The 11,619-nt window shown below is 32.1% G+C and overlaps 1 pseudogene; it reads right to left on the reverse strand.

Moving 5' to 3' along the window:
* Positions 1–359: 359 nt before the first annotated feature.
* On the reverse strand, positions 360–11,309 carry LOC149537167 (cytochrome c biogenesis protein CCS1, chloroplastic-like; annotated as a pseudogene).
* Between the last annotated feature and the right edge of the window lie 310 nt (positions 11,310–11,619).

Genomic DNA, 11,619 nt, shown 5'->3' on the forward strand with positions numbered 1-11,619 from the left:
GAAATCCCAAATGGAACCACTTGTTGACCTTGGCCACCAAGAGCATGAGTTAGTTCTTTTGGTGACCTCTCTTCAGTTATTATATACTCACCAGAGGAAATTGAGAGATCCACTAAGGTCATACGAGTAGCTACATAAAATGGGATATGATGGTGGGAAGCTAAGAGTACCAGATTATATGTCCTTATTTTATTTTTTGTGTCACCTATGAAAATCTAATATCAATTTAGAAAGCCTTAACATGCGAGAACAAATGTTGTAGGCAAAATTCTGTCGGCCAATCATCTAATGAGATTTAATTTGATAAACATCAATTTAAAATATAACAACAAAGAAATTGTAGGATATTAATAGTAATTCTACATACCATTTGTAATATGTTTATTACTAACTACTTTAGGAACTAAATCAAATATCTGATTCATCTCTTCTTGAAAACCTAGCTTATCTCTGTTTCTCTTTTCTCCAACTACAACAGATGTTCCATCCTGCAAAGCCCATACCTACACATCCATTGTTTATTTTGTAAATCAGCACATTAGACATAATTTTGGTGCCATTATCCAAATGGTGATAACTTGCAATTTACATTAACCAAAACTTGAAATGATTTTTGTGAAGGTAGAAATTTTTTGAATCTAGGCTTACTTGTGAATGAGAACAAAATTTGATAATAGTTGTGAACATGAGTGCTCCAAATCCAACATATACCACAAGAACCCCTGGATCCAATTGAGATTAGGAAAAATAATTAGCTAGAAGTAGGGAAAATATGGTTAAAACAAGAACTTGTATCTCAGTTATACTTTGTCATCTTTTTTTCATAACAATTATAAAAGGAGGGGTAGTCATAATCGATAATCATTGAGTCTGGCATACTCATTGAGATTAACATCAATCTCCTTTTTGTTAAAGTTTGTACACATAATTATTCAATCTAATTCCACTCAAAATAGGGTTATCTCCATTATATTCTTTATAGGTTCACATGATAAACTATCAAATAGAAACAAACAATGGAGGAAAAGCATGGACCTTTAGTTCTAGACTAGTGCTGCCAATTGCATCATCTACAACAACTTCCATGCCACCAATGGTTATTGGAAAATTTGACCTAGGCTACCTAACTCCCACAAACTTCCCTTCTTGATCATACATCACAACAAGCTATAGATCTTGAGCCAAAATTGATCTATGGAGTCAAAGAAATAATCACCAGATATAATAAATTAACTATATGAGTTTTTCACAATCCATAATCGATTTAGTTACAAATTTTTGGAATAGATTGTGTATAAGTATTTGAATCAAAATTTTGGATTGCACACTAAAATGCATTCTTAGCTCTCTTGTATCTTGATGATAAACATACAACATGATCTGAAACATTGATTCAAATACTTATACATGATATTTTCTAGAAATCTATAAATGAATCAGATATAATGGTTTAGAAGCTCCAAAATTTAGGAAATGACAAAAATATCCTTCAAGATGATTTCTTTTTTTGGCTCTTTAAAAGAGAGATTTAAATATTTTAGAAATAAATATTTCCCATGTATACTTACTTTCCTTTAGGATTGGTAGAACTATTATCATCTTCTAGTGGCAAGAATGTACCAAAAAGTTTATTATCTCCACTTTGTAATGTACTTCACCATTCTTGTGTATCTAAAGAGCTAAGATACTCCAATTTTTTTGATAGATTGTGATGTGCCCAAATTGTAAAGGACTATTCACACTAATAGTCTTCCTTAGAACTTCCTTTCCATTTGTATCACATAAAGAAGGGTCAATGTGAAATTGGGATACCTAAATAAAGATGGGTGAGAAAAATGAATAATAGTAAGATACCTACTATTAACATCTCAATGCAGTTTTTAAAAGAGACTTGATTATTTTTAGATTATCAAACTGAAAAATGTAGCCAGGAGAACAAAAAAAGAACAAAGAGTTGTAAGATGGTGGCTAGAATATTTTTTCTTCTTTTATGTGAGAGGTTGTGTGAAGGAGAAAAAAAGCTCTAGATTATGATTCCAAATATATATATACACCTCACCATTCTCATAGTAATCAATGTAAAACATCTCAACATGAACTTTGGTTTGAAAACTAGGAATTGGTTTAGACAAAATCCCATTTGGAGTAAACACATCCCCCATCATAAAATTCAAGCCTTGAGGAATTGTAACTGAACTAGGGTAGCCCCCCATAGAACTTAGAGTTGCCCCTACCATTATGAGAAAAAGAGCTACATGTACACCAATAGGTGCAAGCCTACCAAAAAGCCCTTTGAATCCATATAGACCTGATTCACTAAAAAAGACTTGCAAGCCTCAAATTTTGAAAAAAAGGATCATATTATCCATGGAATAAGAGAAAAAAAATTGGATGAATGCTATGAGATCATTTCTTCCAAATAATCACAATCAACTTACCTCATATCCTGAACCCATCAGAAGAACACCAAGGTCTTGAATATCAGCTCTAGGAAATGAGTTTGCAACTTCTAGTTTTAGAATGTTGGATCTAGACTTCATGAATGCTGAAGAGAAGGCTATAAATGTTCTAGGGAACCCTAATGCAAGGGTTTGTAAATGACATTGTACGACTATAGTACTAAACAATAGACTGTTCCTAGAATTGTAATGATAATTACTAGTTTTTATTAAGTTTTGAAGTGAATAGAGAAGTATTTATGGATTTTGTTGGATGGAATAGTGTGTATAGTGTTAATTATTCCTTGTGCAAGCATTAAATTAGTCTTTTCAAGTTTTTCAAGTGCTTTGTTTAATTCTTTCTAAGTAGACTATGCTCCATGTCTAGTATCTATGATGTCATTATCATGACACTATAATTTGGAAGCATGCAATGTTAAAGTAATCCTAGAGAAGGTAGAATGCAAATTTTAAAGATAGACAACATGCAAGCGGCCCCTCATAATAAAGATAATGCCTTGAATAAAATTTGGCATTGAAGGATCCCTCATTTTGGTAAAGATCATCATAAAACTATAAGAGACATGAAATTTCCATAGTTCATGATAGTTCTAGTGAATGTTTTTGGATATAATGATGCAACTTTTTTCAGCATCAATAGTTTGGATCACACTCAATTTTTTTCTCAAATGTTGATGCTGGAAAACACTACATAGTTATATCCAGAAGCATTCGTCAATACCAAAAAACTATCCTTGCTTCCTCTATAGGTTATATTGTGGATGTGTTGTATGAAATCTCTCTCTTGAAGCATATGGGGGAAAAAGCAACTATAAGTCATATATCAACTATGGCATGGAGTCCCTATAGCATTGAACTTATCAAAGATTTACCTAAGTGATGTCTTTGAGGATGTGAAAATTATAAAAATAGACCATGAATAGAATGGCCCATTGCCAATCACAATAGATAAAGAGTGTAAGTAAATAAAAATTTCCAAACCTGAACCAAGTCTTCCAACCATTCAACCTCTAAGTTGAGATTTTTCAATGACAAACATTAAAACTTAACTCATTTAAACACATAATGAAACCATCATCATATGAGGAGTACATTACCACATCACTGGACTAATTTTTGTTGCCTAATGATCTACATGTTGCCAGACATTAAAGCTATCCATACAAAGCAAGGAGCTATTAAAATTGTTTTCTAGGAGAGAAAATCAAATAAAAATAGCAAATGATTATCTTAACTTACCATCTATGGCTATGCAATGAACTTGTGCCAAGCATTTTCTAGCCTTAATTTTGACATAAATTCCCTCAAAACATAATGCAAACACAACTCCACCAACTGCTCCGCATGCTATGGTTATTGCCAATTTTTTTTACCTTGCTTGCAAAATAGAACACTTGCCTTTAATAATAATCCCAACAATAGGTTAATTTGTAGAATTATGAATATCTTAATTTGACATAAAGACAACCTAATTAAAAATGCACCCCTATTTCATGTCAGGAAACTTACTTCCATTTTGTTAAATGCTTATTTAATAGTAAAGTGATTAAATCATATACAAATGATAAATGGGCATTCATTGGTGGAAACAAAGTAAAGCATTAAATTACTTTTTGTGAACCAGGCTTTAAAGGAACGTATAAGATTATAATATCATTTTTTGAACTCAAAATAAAGAGTAGTATGATAGATATTGGTGCTTAAAGATCTTTGTCTTTCATAGTTTATATTATTAGAAAAATATCTCTTGGTAATATATTGTATAGAGTGTCTGAATCTAGTAGTCTTAGATAAGCCTAAAGAACACTCGAGTATAATGACAAACCAGCCAAAAGGGTGTTGTACATAATGAGCATAAGTAGATTGTGCCACTATGAAAACAAGAATTAACATGGCTGAAGTTCTGAACATACTAAAATTAGAGAAAAGAAATCAAATATAGATCAATAAGGAAAGATTAATCATCAAATAGCTGAAATTATAGTTCATATAGTTTTGGCTTGTCTAAACTAGTATAGAAGATTAAGCAATTAGACACACAAAGAGTAACCCAAGAGTTTCCTATAAAGCTAAAATCAAGACACATAACTATTTGAATTTTGACTACAATACATGAATCCAATCTTATTCAATGCTTGATCACAATATTTCTCCAAAGTAGAAAAATTAAAATAGGTAGCCTAGATAACATGAAAGAAAAAAAATCAAAAGGTACAAGCTGGGTGCACATATGGTAAAAATCAAAGTGAGCCCTAGTCTTTTATTCAATAGCCCAATCACTAAATCAATTAGTTCTAACTTCCACATATCAATGGATATCCACCATCAAAAGAATCATAGATTAGGAAAGAGGTAAGGTTGCAAGTATTTGTCAAATAGTCTTATCTGTCCACATTGAGGTGAGCATGCCATATTTATAGCCAATTCTTACACAAGATATGAGCAAATCCACAAAGTCTCTTGAAATCTGAGTTTAATTATAATTAACTATTATATAAATGTGTTATGAAAAAGATGTGTAAAAACCATACTTGTTGGATGATTATGTGGCTTGTCATGCCAAAAGAAAATAGATAAATAATGACACTACATACACATTATAGCTATACATCTCTTCCACTAACAGCTATGCATCCTTTCCACAAACAAGTCTCTAATGTCCATGACTTGCATTCAACATTTTTACATACCCATAGTGATGAAATAAATAGAAGTGCTAAAAAATTAATATGTTAACAAATTAAATTATTATTCTCCAAGTGTAGCAATGAAGAGGTCTCATTCTTTCAACATAAAAAAAATTAAGCTTGTAATTCTTGCAAACATATAGGTTTCTTGAAGAGGTGGAAATGACTCCTAAAGAAATATGAAGCATGGAGTTAACTACTTAAGTGTTAACATAGATTGTCATTGTATGCTATCAAAGGCCTATGAGTTCAAGAACCAATTCATTCAAAACTTGTCTTACAACATTACTTGATATCCATTCTTTCTTTTTGGAAGATTCAATAAGCATGCAAAAGGAATAGCTTAATCTAGCCATTATTATTTGAAGTAATCATACAATCTTTGAGGAATTTAAATAAAAATACTTAGGATTCAACAATGAGTGAAGGCATATGAGTTAAAGCAATAATTATATTAAAAAAAACACAATATCAGAGAAAAGTTTATTAAGACTATGTATAGAATTATTTCTCACAAAGATTAAATAGTAAATAAGGTAAAAAAAAAAAAAAAGACTAAAAAAACTTACCTCAATAATTGTTGCTATTGTCTATAGCACACGGATAACAACTTGCCTTTGACTGGTTGAATATTCATCTGATAACTTAATATATTGCTCCCCAAGTCGCTTAAGTTTTTCATTTGTGAATTTGTCTCCATCCTTTCATGTTTCTAAGACTATTTGCTATGTATTTAACTTCTTCCATACTTTTGGTTCCTCTTCCTTTGTAATCCTAAATAAATGTCCAAATTGTGTGCCTTTGTCCAATTTTAAAGCCTTGTCAACATGAAGATCTAGATATCTACTGCTTTATGATGTACTTTTTGAATTTGTTCTTCCACTTCATCCCGTTCACTCTCAAGTGTTGTTAGACTATGATCATAACCAGCTGAGATCATGTACTCTCCATTTTCAAGTTAATTGAGATCAACAACAACCTCCACAAGTGCTACAAAAATTTTAAAATGCTCTTTATCTGTCTAAAGGTCAAAGGCATCCAAATGTCTCTCCCTGATCAATAAAGAAAAGTCCCCTTGATATCGTTTGAGTGAAATTTTGATTATAGGAAGTTTTGTGCTTTCTTGTCACATGTACAATAACTATAGTGAACAAAAACAATCCAAAAATAGAATAAGTGCTTGAAAACCATAGTTCTCATCTTGTAAAAGATGTGATATTTGCTAACTACAAGCTTAGCATGATAGCTAAGAAAAATCATAGATGACAAAATACAGCATTTAATTAGTAAGTGGAATTGTACAACGCACAAATAAATTTAGATACAAAGAAATGATCAACATTCATTCAAAAGAATGATGTCATTGTTGTGAAAGAAACTCATAAATTTAGTGCAAAAGTATCCATGTGATCATAGAAGAGAAAAAACATAAATCACAATTATTGCAAATGCATAGTATAAAAAATCAAATACTTTAAAGCTTAAAGGTCCTTGCTTGATAGAGCTTTATAATATCTTGTAGATTGGCCCTACCCTTCTCTAGTTTCCACACAAGTTGGTCAATATCTACAATTCTTTTTAGATGAAGTCTTAAATCTTGGCGTAATGATGCATCCCCAACAAATGCCTGCACCATATCTAATTTACACTTGATCTCTTCTACATATAAGAGAGGTTGCTTGAGCCACCTATTCAATAGTCTCTTCCCCATGCTAGTAGTACATGTCCTATTCATCAATCTAGATAAACTAAAGTTTTTGTTCACATTTGTTTTACTTTCAAGAACATTCAATGCTCATAAAGCTATAACATCTAGCTACATAAATCTACCTATGCAATAATGTTGAATGGTAAACTTTCCATAATTGTTGTCATTTGCAAGAAAATCTATGTAAGAGAGGAGGGGCCCCAAAGATCTAGTAACAGACTTTGAACTTGCAACTATGTCCTTCAGTGACTCAACTGAACCTTTTACAAGGTGACAAAGATCTTGATCAACATCCCTAGACTTGAAATTAGATTTCTTCTTTTTAGTTAAGAGAACATTACAACTTGCCAATACATAATGCATGTGTTTATTATTAGTGGACTTTCCACTGCCTAGAGGTAACAAGCATTCCCTACAACCAATAGCTAAGCAGATTCCAAGTTTGTGAATCGGTTGTCATCAAGAAACTGTATGATGCCTAAAGTTCTCTTTGTCAAGTCAACAAAGGCCATACCCACAAGGTAATAATTCTCATGAATAACATATTGAAGAGTGATTGTCATTGGTGTATCTTGCATGTCATTGCTAGAAAAGAGAATGTCCTCAAAAATACTAAGCTTATCAAGGGTTCTAGTTTTTTCCAACCTCCAGTTTGATCCACTTCCCTCAAAAAGCTACACAGTATGATTAGTCCTCTCTAACAACAATTTTTTGATAATCATTTCAAACATATTCCTACTAATGATCACACTTGAAAACCATTTCTGAGTAGGCTCCCTCAAAGGATTTGTGGTGCATATATCTAATACCTATCATGAGGCTACCTCCTCAAGGATTAATTACTTGGCTATCTGAGGGACTATAGGGAAGATAATTTCTAATGAGGAACATGTAGGTGATAATGAACAAATGTCATGGTATGCTTTTGGGTTTAGTTTGAAGTGGAAATGGTTAAATTCACCCAATTGGGTTTAGAATGGGATGAACCTAATCCCCTTCCCAAGTCTCTACTGGTGCCAAGACCAAGGAAAGGAATGGTACCCATACTGTAGTGCACAATGCACTAACAATCCCTCCTTTAGGATGCACATGAGTAGGGAATGATTAGCCATTATATCTGAGCTAGTCACTATTGTTGTGTGATTCATGTGTGAGAAAGTCACTATAGTCTTTGTGATGTATGTTGGAGCTACTTACTATGTATTTGATGTATGGAAAGCTAGTTAACTCGTGTACCTGTGATGTGTATGTACAAGTTTTTGTATATGAGACATGCACTCATTATAATCATGATGTGTGTGATGTTTTGAAATATGGGGTTGAGGTTGTTCAGAGCAACTATCAAATGACTATTGCAAACTAGAACACTAAGGAGGGCTATAATTACCTATTTACAAAATAGCTAAGACCAAAGACAAACATCTATTTGAAATAAGGATTGTGTGTATTGGTGACTTGTGGACTCCAACACCATCTATTGTCATATGGGAATTATGGAGAGAAATAGATACATTTTTAAAAATAAAAGGATAGGATAGGAACAACTTACTAACAAGATGGAGGCTTTCATTATCACTATTGTGAATAATAGAATATTGAATATGCAAAAAGTGGCAGAAAAGATGACTTATTAGGATGAGAAGATATGAGGTAGATGGATTTTGGTTTTGCGATTCCTTGGTATGTTAGTTTGAGCTTCACTTGGTTTCAAGAATACTATAATATTCTCTACTTAACAAGGCCAACCACGTGAAGGTGGAAGGTCATTTGGCTTCACCCCCCTCCCCCTAACATTACTCTAACTTACTCATTATCATCTAATTACATACTTCATTCATTCATTCATCCATTTATGAACTATAACATTCAATCAGTAAAATCACATAACATTCATTAATATGATATAAAATTCATTAATAAACAATACTAATCAAGACTTCATTAACATAAAATAAAAATCAATATTAATACTAAACATTCATAGATAATTACATAAACCAAAGTTCTTTCATTATCCAACAAGGTTTATTAAAGACCATTTTGAAAACATCATTTCTTCTTTTTGTTTTTCTTAGCTCTGTTAAAAAAAAGGCTGATAGGAGCATCAATATCTTCCTCATTGTCCTCCTCTTGTGGCACATGTAATGTCAAATTATGATGGCTCCTCCTCTTTGGAGAAGCAGGAGGCTACTACACTAAAGGGGGCTCTATTACAAGAACAAGTAAATGGGTTAAATTAGCATACTCTTTTTCTTTTTTGAACTATTACAAGTCTATAATTAAAGTATCAGTACAAAATAACATGCATTTTTCTTACCTGACAATGCCACATCATCTACATTAACATTTTGGTCTGCCACCACATCAATATGCTAAACACTTGGAACATGCTCCACTCCTTCACCATGATGTTCAACATGCTCTAAAATATTCAAAAAAAGGATACATGTCAAATTGCAATTGAAGATGTTAAATTGTATTCATAATTGCATAATTAATTTCCAATAAAAAATTATTACCTCCACCACTATAATGCACATCATGGCCTTCATTATGAGTAGGTTCTATGATAGGATATGAAGGCTGCAATAAAATTTTATATGCATTGTTATGCAGTCAATTTATGTTCAAAACTAGCACCAAAAAAGAATTTTCTCAACTATTCAATTTCATTTACTTTTCATCTGACCAATTTACCTATGTCTCATTTGGTGCACCAGATTCTTGGGTAAGGCTTTTAGATTCTTGGTGTAGGTGTGTAGCCACGACTTTATAGCCTTCCTTCAAGGCAATTTTTCTATCTTTGTCTGTGAGCTTCACATTGAATTTTGTGCCCTATATTTTTTTCTTAACATCATCAATTTTCCATGTATGGTTTCATTAAACAAAATTTTTTGCAACATTATATAAAAATATATGTATATGAAATTTCAATTCTACTACTTACAAGTTGAGACTGAAGATTCATATAGCCACCAGACCCAAGTTTGTGTTGGCCAACTTTTTCTAGTCTCACTTTTGTAGCCATACATGTGTCTTGCAATCTATGAAAAATTTCAAACATGTTAGATTATATATTTACAAAGATCACTAATTAGTGTATCATTAAAATGTACTTAATAGTATCATGAGATACCTTCTTTTTCCCTGTACTAGTTCATTTACTCTATTTTCACATAGTCTTTTCTCCTTTGCATCTTCTATTATTCCATTCCACTCCATTGGTGGAATCATAGGAGGATGCTTGTACTTTGGGTTCTCCATAAGACCCCTTCTATATTGATCCCTCATAGTCTTTATATGCCTTGATGCTCCTTTCAGAAGTAGGCCAGTGTCAAAATATTTTTTCCAAATAGGTCCTCAAAAGATGTAATCAGCTAATTTTTTAATTCACAAGCTTGTAAATTCCACCTTTAAAATAAAATAAAATTGTTAGATCAATAACTTTAATATGGTACAATAAATGGAAGAAAAGAAAAATTATGTAGCAATGATATGAAACTACATACATTTTACATATGGTGGGTCCAAATAGCCTCAATGTCATACCAAAAAGATGGTCAAAGAAAACATTATTACCTACAAAAAAATAAACGGACTATTAGTCCAAAATGAGTTATGTATAAGTAAACTAAATTAACACTTTAAATAATAACAATTTTAAAGTACCTGGAAACTTTCTTAATTTAAACGGAAACATAGTTTTCTTGTTTAGTAGCAATGTCCTTTCAAATGAACCAGTACTAGTCACATAGATTGCTCTAGGAAATGGATCAGCTTTAGTAGTACTACTCTCTATTGCTCTATCAACTAAAGACCTATCTATTAGTGCACAAAATAGGTACATGAGTACAAAATCCACTCAAGAAAAAAAAAATGCATGATTAGCACATTATGCAATATAGCAATACAAGTTTTTACGAGTTGTACTGGGCATAGATGAGGATGTTTACATGCTCCTTGTTGCCGACAATGAACAAGGCAATATTGGACCATCGACCAAAGGAGGCGTTTGCACTTCATCGTGAGTTGAAGAATACAATATTGTTAGCAAAGACATTTACAATGGATAAAGATAAAATGGGATACTAGCTAGAAGTGTCCAAAAAAAAAGGAGTTAAGTATTATAATGTTGATGAAAACAAACAAAGAAAGTGTTACTTACATGAAGGTTGTGCGCTACAACCCTCACCATGCTCACCACGTGATGCCACAACTATCAAATATTTCTGTACAAGAACACATAATATTTTAGATCATGATCCATAAGATACTATAAAATATTAACATCTATTGAACTTCTATTATTGCTTTAGATTAATTACTTCTTACCTTCAAAGATTGGACCCTACGATCCAATTCTTTTTTCAGTGCCTCTTTCTCCTTGCTTGTGTCATAGTTGGTGATAATGTTAACAACTTCATCAGTGTATATTTGCTTTAGTTGTTGGGCCATGAACATAGCATGAGCACTAAAGGCGATGTCATGTAGAAATGACACTCATATTTCAGATTGCATTTGATCTGTTGTCATTCTATCTTTTTCCTATCATTTGTGACATCAATATTAGTAAAATTTCATCAAAATAACTCCAAAGACATAAAAAAAAGAACATAATAGTACGATATTTTTTTCTATATAATAATAAAAATTACAATAATTAATTTTTACCTCTGTCAAAGGTGTCTGAGTTGGTGCAGCCCCACTTGTGCATGGTGGTCTACCCATGTTGAAAAAGGTTACTAATTCTTAGAAATAAATAGTG

Source organism: Cupressus sempervirens, chromosome 10, assembly GCF_028749045.1.
Source record: "Cupressus sempervirens isolate cs-2001-9-10 chromosome 10, ASM2874904v1, whole genome shotgun sequence".
NCBI lineage: Eukaryota > Viridiplantae > Streptophyta > Pinopsida > Cupressales > Cupressaceae > Cupressus > Cupressus sempervirens.